Here is a 9,363-nt window from a genome sequence, read left to right as displayed (position 1 = left end):
ACCATTAAAAAAAAAAAAAAAAAAAAAGCCTATGTAATTTGTCTTGTATTTTGTGTTTGTATTTTTTCTTGTGGACTAGGCTATTAAACATCCATTATGTGAAAAAGATTTTTCAGGGCAGTACTAAATAGAAACAATATTTTTATGATCATCCTCATTAAAAAATAAATAAATATTACATTTTGGAGATTCTGCAAGGTGTATGTAAACGTATGACTAAAGTGTAGGCTAAATCAATGTAACAAAAATCATAACATTATTAGACGCCAAAATGTTGCTATGGTTATCGCGGTCTCATGTTGCTATGGTTACTGTGTCAATCATCGCAATTTCATGACTCACAGGACTAAAATTCTGCGGATTCTCTCCCACATTTAAATGCAGTTATCACTCTTTTTAATTTACAGTGTGAACGTAACCACTGGTCCTCTACAAGCATGAAAAAATATATTATTTAGATTGTCAATAGCGCTCCCTTTAAGCCATCACTTACTTACCGCGTTCTGCACTCTCCCTGAAACTCTCGTCATAAACACTGAAGTTGTCCGCACTGCACAGCGAATCTCTTATTTATATCGCGTCAAGACTTTGTTGTTTATGAGGAGATTTGCGAAAGGATAAAACTCGCGCTGATTCTGAACATACGTTTTGAGCGACTTCTCCGCATGGTGACTCAAAACACCTCTGATTGGCCACTGTGTTCATGCGCTTAATATACATATCTGTGATTGGCTACAATGCTCAACACTGACACAACACAATGTAAGCAGTTTCGTTTCGTTTCGTTTTTGAATAATATTGTGTCCTCCAGTGCCCGGACTCGACTGTAGGCTACTCGGCAAATTTTCCGAGTCTAAAATGTCCGAGTCCGTGTCAAGTCCGAGTACAAATTCATCCGAGTGCGTGACAAGTCCGAGTACATTAAAAATTGGACTCGAGTCCGAGTCCGAGTTCGAGTACCCCAACTCTAATGAATAAACTGCGATAATGTGAGAAATGTTGAAGGTGTCTGAATACATTTTGGTTTGACTGTAAATTGCTGAACAGACACAGTTTCATGAGTTCACTGTTGTGCTGATGTTATGTATTATGACTCAATATCATGGAAAGCGGTCCACCGCATGCAGTCAAAATAATTCAAATGATGACAATGATGCTGGTGATACATTCATGAAAGACTGAACATTTTATTTTAAAATCGCACAGGTAAGTCCAAACCAAAATTTTGGTATTATCGGCAATCACCTTTCTTTTTAAATTTGATTCATCTGCCTCTTTTTGTTTAATGCCTAATTCTCTTTCGTTTTGTTTCTCTCTTCTTGCGGATTCTTGTGGTGCACACTGCTGTGCCCTGGGGCCTCATTTATAAAGCTTGCGTACGCACAAAACAGGGCTGAAAACATGCGTACGCCAGTTCCTGCGCAAAAGGTGGGATTTATAAAGAAAAACTTGACGGGAAAATTTGCGCACCTGCACGCAAACTCTGACCCATGCGTACGAACGTTTTGGAGACGGAGCACTTTGGCGACACCGATGGTGAGCTGGAGTTAAATGTCTTTTTGGTCACTTTTAGAATTTAGAATTAAAATTAAACATAATACAGAAAGATAATACAAATATAATTTCACTCACCAAGCCTGCACTTGAAGCAAATATCCATTCCTTCTTAAATGTCCGCGGCAGCGAGCGCGTTGGGCCGTTTAGTGAAACTGACGCAGTTAAATAAATAAAATAATGATTTAAACTATGTTTTACTTCTGATATAAACATTTAGATTAAATATGCAATTCAAATTATGGAGTTAAACACTTAAACATGAAATCATACTGAAAAGTTACAATTTTTTTTTATATTCAATCAATAGAAATATTTGTTGTGGATGCGATTGTTTTTGAACACTTTTCCTCTGGCATGCTGTGTTTTAATGTTTTAACCACAGAGATAATTGCTTATCATGATAATACCAAATTGTCTGAGAAAATAGTTTCATGCAAATAATGCTGTTTCCATTAAAAATATAAATCAATTAAAAATACTATTCGGCAAGTGGAAAAGATTGAGAAAAACTTTCTCTGAAATGTATTTTACACTATTTGATTTATGTAGGCTATTCAAAAACAAGGCAAGGATAGACAACTACTTGATTTGTATTAATGTAATGTTTATTGTGCCGTTTATATCATTTGCATATGATTATTCATCCACGTGATAACGTTTAAGTTATCACGTGGATGAATGATCATATGCAAACAGTGGCGGCTGGTGCTAAAAAATTTTGGGGGGGCACAACAAACTGAATTTTTAATTCAGGACTGAGTGTAGGCTTATTGTTAAATAACAATTTAACAGTGATAATAATGTAGCTATCATTAGCCTAAAGTTTAGCTAAAACTTCAGCCGGTAGGGTTGGGAAATAGCCAATTGCCAAATAAATCTGAATTTTTGGGCTAAATGGCGATGTATAGTATAATCTGAGTATTTAATTATTATTTTTCTATTTGAATAAAAAAAAACCTGTATTTAATTTTTTTTTTTTAATATTTAATATCCTGATCGATATTGTCCTACAAACAATGTTTATATTGAAGGTTATAAAAACAAACATAGTGTAACCTTGCTGTCTATCTGCAGTCTATCCAAAAAAGGGGTCAAATCACATTACATTCTAACATTGCAACATTACAATCTAAAAACAAAATAATGTTTTTTAAAGAAGTAGTTAAATTTACTAAACCAAAAAAAAAAAAAAAAGCTAATATCATAAAAATACACATGTAGGTTTGAAATTCTCTAGCACATTTATGTTCACCAACAACAACAAATATTCAACAACAAATGTTTTAGCTAAATATATTTATAATTTAGTGCTAATGTATATTTTAGTCAGAATAATTGCGCTCCTATTCTATTGCGCTCCGTCTGTTCGGCGCGCATGCACGCGGGGGCGCTCGTTCACGGAAGTATAGCTTGCAGAAAGCTCGCCCACTCATGACAGCAAACTGGACTTTCTAACATTTACAGATGGAGAATATGTCCGTGAAATGTAAGTTATGCACTGAGGAAATTATTGGATGTCACTTCAGCTTATGGCTAAATACTAATAGAGGTACATTTGTTTCCACCAATCGCTGCACAAGTTAAGGTTACGTATGATGACGAAAGCACGTTAGTGCGAGCCCTCCCGGAACCCATAGAGAATGCATTGAAGTGCCTGCAGTTCGAAAAAAAAAATCTTTGAATGCAAGTCTATGGGAAGACTTCAGCCAGAGTGAAATCGCCCAAAAAGAGTCGGTACTCCACAGAACGAGACTCGGCGCTGATTGGACTATATCCAGAGGCAGAACAACAGTGAGTGACTGCTAGCGTAACTCTGTGGTTGAATGAGATAGTGATTGAAAGTCCCTTTCACACTTTGGTGGTGCGTCGCCCGATCGCCCTAATGAAGAAACCGCCGCTGTATGCAAATGATATGTAGATGAGGATCTGCATAGTAAAACTAGGCGTTGTAAGCTCCATATACGGTTATTTCGGGGAGGAGACGCATGTGCGCACAATCTTCCGCTGACTGGGATTATAAAGTGAATTCTGCGGAGGGGCGCGCAAAATGGCGACCGTGGCGGTTGTAAATCTGTGAGGTCGGAAGGTTTCGTCTCCTAATTCCACGCCTTTGTGGTAACTATTTTAATTTGATCGAGTAGCAATTCAGTAAACTTGTTTACTTCGCATTTGAACTGTATTTGGTGCAAATTATCTCATTAGTAAGTGTAAATCGCTGTTAACGTGCAAGCTGATTGACGTCACTGCAAACTATGGCTGGAAAACGCAAAGAGAGACAAAGTTCCAAGAAAGACACTCAAGAGTTGTGGATGGATGCTGAACAGGAAATTGCTGAGGTGCATAATTATGTACAAATCCAACAGCAACGTGAAGCTTTGCTTTCTAAAGGTTTGTCCGAACTTGATTCGGCTCCGCATACCCCCGATTCAAAGAAATCAAAGAACGAGCCATCTCTCCTCGACCTGCAAAACAACATTGTCAGAATGCTGACAGAAAAAATAAATGAAAGAGCTGACGGTTTGGAGAAAATTATTAAAAAAAATTCTGACGGGATCGAGGCTCTCCAAAAATCCACCGAATTCTTGTCTCGTGAGATTAACGACATTAAAGCAGATCTGACTGGACTGAAAACATCGAGTAGTACTCACGACAAGAAAATACTGGATCTGGAAGCTAAAGTGAACGAAATGGAAAGATATAGAAGGCGCTGGAACCTTAGGCTTTATGGTCTTGACGAGCGTGAAGGCGAAGATATCAAACAGAAGGTCGTGGACATCTGCGCTGCAGTGCTTCCAGATGAAAAGGGAAAGTTCGTTACTGAGATTGACGTGGTTCATCGCGTGGGAAGGAGGCTTGATGTGAGCCATAAGCCAAGAGCTGTGATTCTCCTGTTCAGATCCAGGCATATTAGAGACTTACTGTGGAAAAGTGCAAAGAAAAGCAGCTTTTTGAAGGAAAAGAAGTTGAGGTTTGCTGAAGATCTAACGGCAGTTGATAAAGAAATCAGGAGTCAGCTGTGGCCGAGTGTTGAAGCTGCACGAAAAGAAGGCAAGAGGGCTTATTTTGTTGGGATCAGAGCGTTTGTGGACGAGAAGGAGGTATTTGTGAAGTAGGCAATGACTTTTTTTTTCTGACATGTGAATGCAAAAGCCTACAGTTTGCTACCAGATAAGCATTCATGCTATGCAGGGGGGTTTGGAGATGTAAACCTTTGTTCTGAAGTTCTTCTGCGAGTATGGGTTCACTCGCTGTTTTTTCTCTTAATGTTAGAGGTATGAGAAACTTAGTTAAAAGAAAAGCAATCTTTTTGTTTTGTAGAAAGTATTTTTGTGATTTTTATTTCATCCAAGAGACACATGCATCTGAATCAGACTTTCTGTTTTGGAAGAGCCAGTGGGGAAACGATATGTGCATGTCATATGGTAGCAATGAAGTATCTTATAAGAAAACAAGCCATTGTTAGAGGGAAAATAATAGCACAGGCTAAAAGGACTAGAGAGGAACAAGTAATAAAAGAGATAGTTAATTTGACAAGTAATAATGTAACGAATCAACAGGACAAACTCAGGTTATCTGAATTACAGTTACAGTTAGACGAGATGTATGAATATAAAGCCAAAGGGGCATTTATAAGGTCTAGAGGGAAATGGCTTGAAGAAGGGGAGAAAAACTCCAGATATTTTTTTAACTTAGAAAAGAGAAACACTGAGCTAAATTCTCTATTAAAACTAAATATAAATGGGGAGGTATCTGAAGATCCTGCTAAAATTTCTAATTATATATCAACCTTTTATCAGACGTTATATAGTAAAGAGGTTGATGGCAACATAAGACAATTTCTAGATAGCATTAAAGCAAATGCCAAATGTATAGATCAGGATTGTATGTTATTGTGCGACAAAGATATTTATATAGATGAAGTTAGATCTGGGATCAGTAAACTTAGATAATAAATCTCCTGGTAACGACGGTTTGATTAGCGAATTTTACAAGGAATTTCAAGAACAATTATCTACATTTTTATTATGTGTGTTTAATGAAGCTATAGAACGTGGCGAGTTACCTCCATCATTACGCCAGGGATTGATTAGTTTGATACCAAAGGCTAATAAGGACACTACCCTTATCGACAACTGGAGACCGATTACTTTGCTTAATAATGATATTAAGGTATTTGCTATTATTTTTGCAGAAAGATTGAAAAACTGCTTAGAACAAATTATAGATGATTGCCAATCAGGATTCATGAAGGGCAGACATATAAGTTATAACATTCGTTTGGTTCTAGATTTAATTGATTATAATGAGTATATTGATAGTGAAAGTTTTATATTTTTTGTAGATTTTTATAAAGCATTCGACACTGTTAACCACAATTTTATGTTTGAGACTTTAGATTTTTTTGGCTTTGGTAATTTCTTTAAAAGGGCCATTTGTACGTTATATAATGGGTGTAATAGCTCAGTAAAACTAGCAAATGGCACTACCCCCAGATTTCTTTTAGAAAGAGGCATAAGGCAGGGATGCCCAATATCACCTTTTTTGTTTTTACTTGTAACTCAGACCATGACTCTTTATATTAAAATGTTTCATTTTAATGGCATCAGAATTTTAGAAAGAGAAATAAAATGCTGTCAATTAGCAGATGATACAACAATATTTGTTCGAGATTCATTAGAAATTAAAAGTGTGATTGATTGTTTAAATAACTTTTCATTAGTCTCCGGGTTAAAATTAAACTTAAACAAATGTGAGTTGTACCCGCTAAAAAATAGTGAACTTCTTGATATTAATGGCATCCCTGTAAAGAATGTTATTACCTATTTAGGAATCAAAATATGTAAAGATGAAAAGGAAAGGGGTCAGCTTAATTTTCAATATGTAGTTCAAAAAGTTAAAAATAGATTTAATTTTTGGTTGATGCGAGACTTGTCAATTAATGGTAGAATTATTTTATCAAAAACTGAATGTTTATCTCGTCTGATCTATCCTGCTATTTCCCTAGAAGTCCCTGATAACATAATTAAAGAAGTCGATAAAAATCTTTTCAATTTCATTTGGAGAAATAGATCTCATTACATTAAAAAAGGTACCTTAACTAATTCGGTTGGTAATGGAGGTTTAAATGTGCTTGACTTCAGCATTTCAAATACAATTTTAAAAAATAGATGGCTCAAGCATTACTTTCAATACAAAAATAAAATTTGGTATTTAATTCCTAATCTACTTTTTGAAAAGATGGGTGGGGTTGCTTTTCTGTTGCAGTGCAACTTTGAAATCAGTAAGATTCCCGTTAGACTAAGTAATTTTCATAGGCAGGTGCTACTCTCATGGATGCTTATCTACAAACATAATTTTTCTCCAAACAAATGTATAATTTGGAATAACCGGTATATAACATTTAAGCATAAAACTTCGTTTTTTCAAAAATGGGTTGATAATGGCATCATATTTGTTAAACAGTTATTTAATGAGAATGGGCACCTGTATACATATGTAGAATTTCTTCAAAAGTATAGTATTCCAATAATCCCAAAAGAATATTGTATAGTGTTCGATGCTATACCACCCGGTTTAAAATGTCTGTTTAAAGGAAATTTGAATAAGGAGACTGTGAGTTTCAGATCTGATGTTGCAATTAAAGGAGTTAATATTACTGATAAAAGATGGAATAATTACTTTATTAGGAAGTTACTTACTGAATACAGCTCAATACCTTCTAAAACATACTGGGTTTCTAAAGTTGAGTGCATTGACTGGAAATATGCATGGCTGTTGCCAAAAAAATATTGCATAACAAATAAGGTGAGAGAAGTACACTTTAAGATACTTCATCTGGTGTACCCAGTTAAAACTCTTTTTCTTCGGTTTCGAGCTGATGTAGATGTTGAATGTGACTTCTGTGGCACTGAGGAGGAAAGTGCTGTCCATTTATTTTTTAGTTGCATTTACAGCAGAATGTTTTGGGTAGATTTGGAATGTTATATTGAGTTACTACTTGGGTTGGAAAAACAGCAAAGCAAAACATACTAAGTCTTTGTGTGAAGCTTTTAGGTTATTTATTTGACAATCTCATACTTTTTTTCTTTTTTTTTCTCCTTTTATTTATTTCTTTTTCTTTTTCTTTACTTGTGTAATTTATTCTAATTTGTACTATATTTTATTTATTTATTTTTTGTTGTAATGTTGAAATTTGAATATTGTCTATATTTTTTTGTTAAAATCTATCATTTGTATGTGAATGGTATTTAATAAAAAAAAAAAAAAAAAAATAAAAAAAAAGAGAGAGTCGGATGCGCTCCCTTGATCACTTCCGGGTGAGCGCGCGAGCTCTCTTTTGAGTAAGATAAAAAAATAAAAAAGTGAATTCTGCGCAGGATCTGGCGTACGCACGGTTTTATCTGAAGTCTGAATATTTTTTTGCGTACGCCATTTTTGGCTTTTGTGCGTACTACGTACACTTTTAGTAAGGTTCCTACGCACAGTTTTATAAATGAGGCCCCAGGTTACTGATGATCTCCTCGTTAGTTTCTATGGTTAGGTATGATTATCTCCTGTCAGTCACGTGGGTCGTCTTGTATTTAAACTCTTGTTTTGTTCAGTCCCTTGTCGGTTATTGTCTTTTGTAATGTGTATTTCTCCTACGGTCATGATTAAAGTCTATTTAGAGGATTTGTGATGCTTGTCCAGTAACGTTTCACAAAAACCAATGGACCGTGGATCTTATTATGTGGTTTTACAGCAAAGTTCACTTTGACCCTTCACTGATAGTTATAATATGTGTGAGAACTCAACATTTAAATTTAGATAAATCGCATATCATTTGATGCCACAATTTCAAATGAATGTGAAGATATAATGTGCAGCTCAAAACCACTGAATGCAGAAAAAACAAACATTTGAGAACCAAATTTCAATAAAAATGTGAAAATATCAAATAGAAATCAATCAAAAAAGGCCTATATACTCTCACAGCAAACACACCAGTGGTTTTATATCATTGTAAAACGACACTTAGTTACTATGTTTGATGTAAGATTATTGGTTAATTATATCCTGTGATGGTTATAATGGCAATGCTTTGGTCGTCATGGAAACAACACCTCATGACAGGTGAGAGCAGTGGTCAGTAATAATGAGTGTAGGAGTCACTGGTGTATTTCCCAGACTCCTCAGCGCTGCATGTGAGATCATCACTGCCCTCTGCTGGCGGATCTGAAGTACAGGCAGAGCTCGAGTCATGAGGAATCCAGTTTTCCTGGATCTGGAAACACTTCACAGCTCCACGCCAGCATCATCACTCAAATCAACCCGCTTATATTTACATATATCAATAATTCATTACCCATACTTAATTGAATTGAAGACATTTGTACATTCAGTTGAACTGAATTCATTCTAAATAAATCAGTTTAGTAAGACTGATTAGCTCTTCTGGCTAATTGCTATCTGGTAAGAGTAGTTCTTGGCAGCTCATTGTTTCTGCCTACAATGAGGACACGATGTTTGCTAATGTGATGGAGTTTTTAATTAATAAAAAACTGTATATCAAACTAATCATAATTCTAACATCTAACATTACTTAACATTAACATTCTCACACTTGAACAAAATGTACTCTGAAGATTGTGTCGAAACGAGTGGAAAATGCTGAGATGCTGGCTAGACAATATCAAACATATAACAGCCTAGAATAGTCTCATGACATATTGAGTAATCAAATGAACTTCTAACCTTTTCTATTTTTCTAATGATTTGAGATAAAGGTTTGCTTCTACCTAGTAACAGAAGGGTTTGCCTATGAAG

This window comes from Squalius cephalus, assembly GCF_949319135.1.
Source record: "Squalius cephalus genome assembly, chromosome: 8".
NCBI classification, from domain to species: Eukaryota; Metazoa; Chordata; class Actinopteri; order Cypriniformes; family Leuciscidae; genus Squalius; species Squalius cephalus.
The sequence above is the reverse complement of the archived record's forward strand: the minus strand, read 5'-3'. Positions refer to the sequence as shown.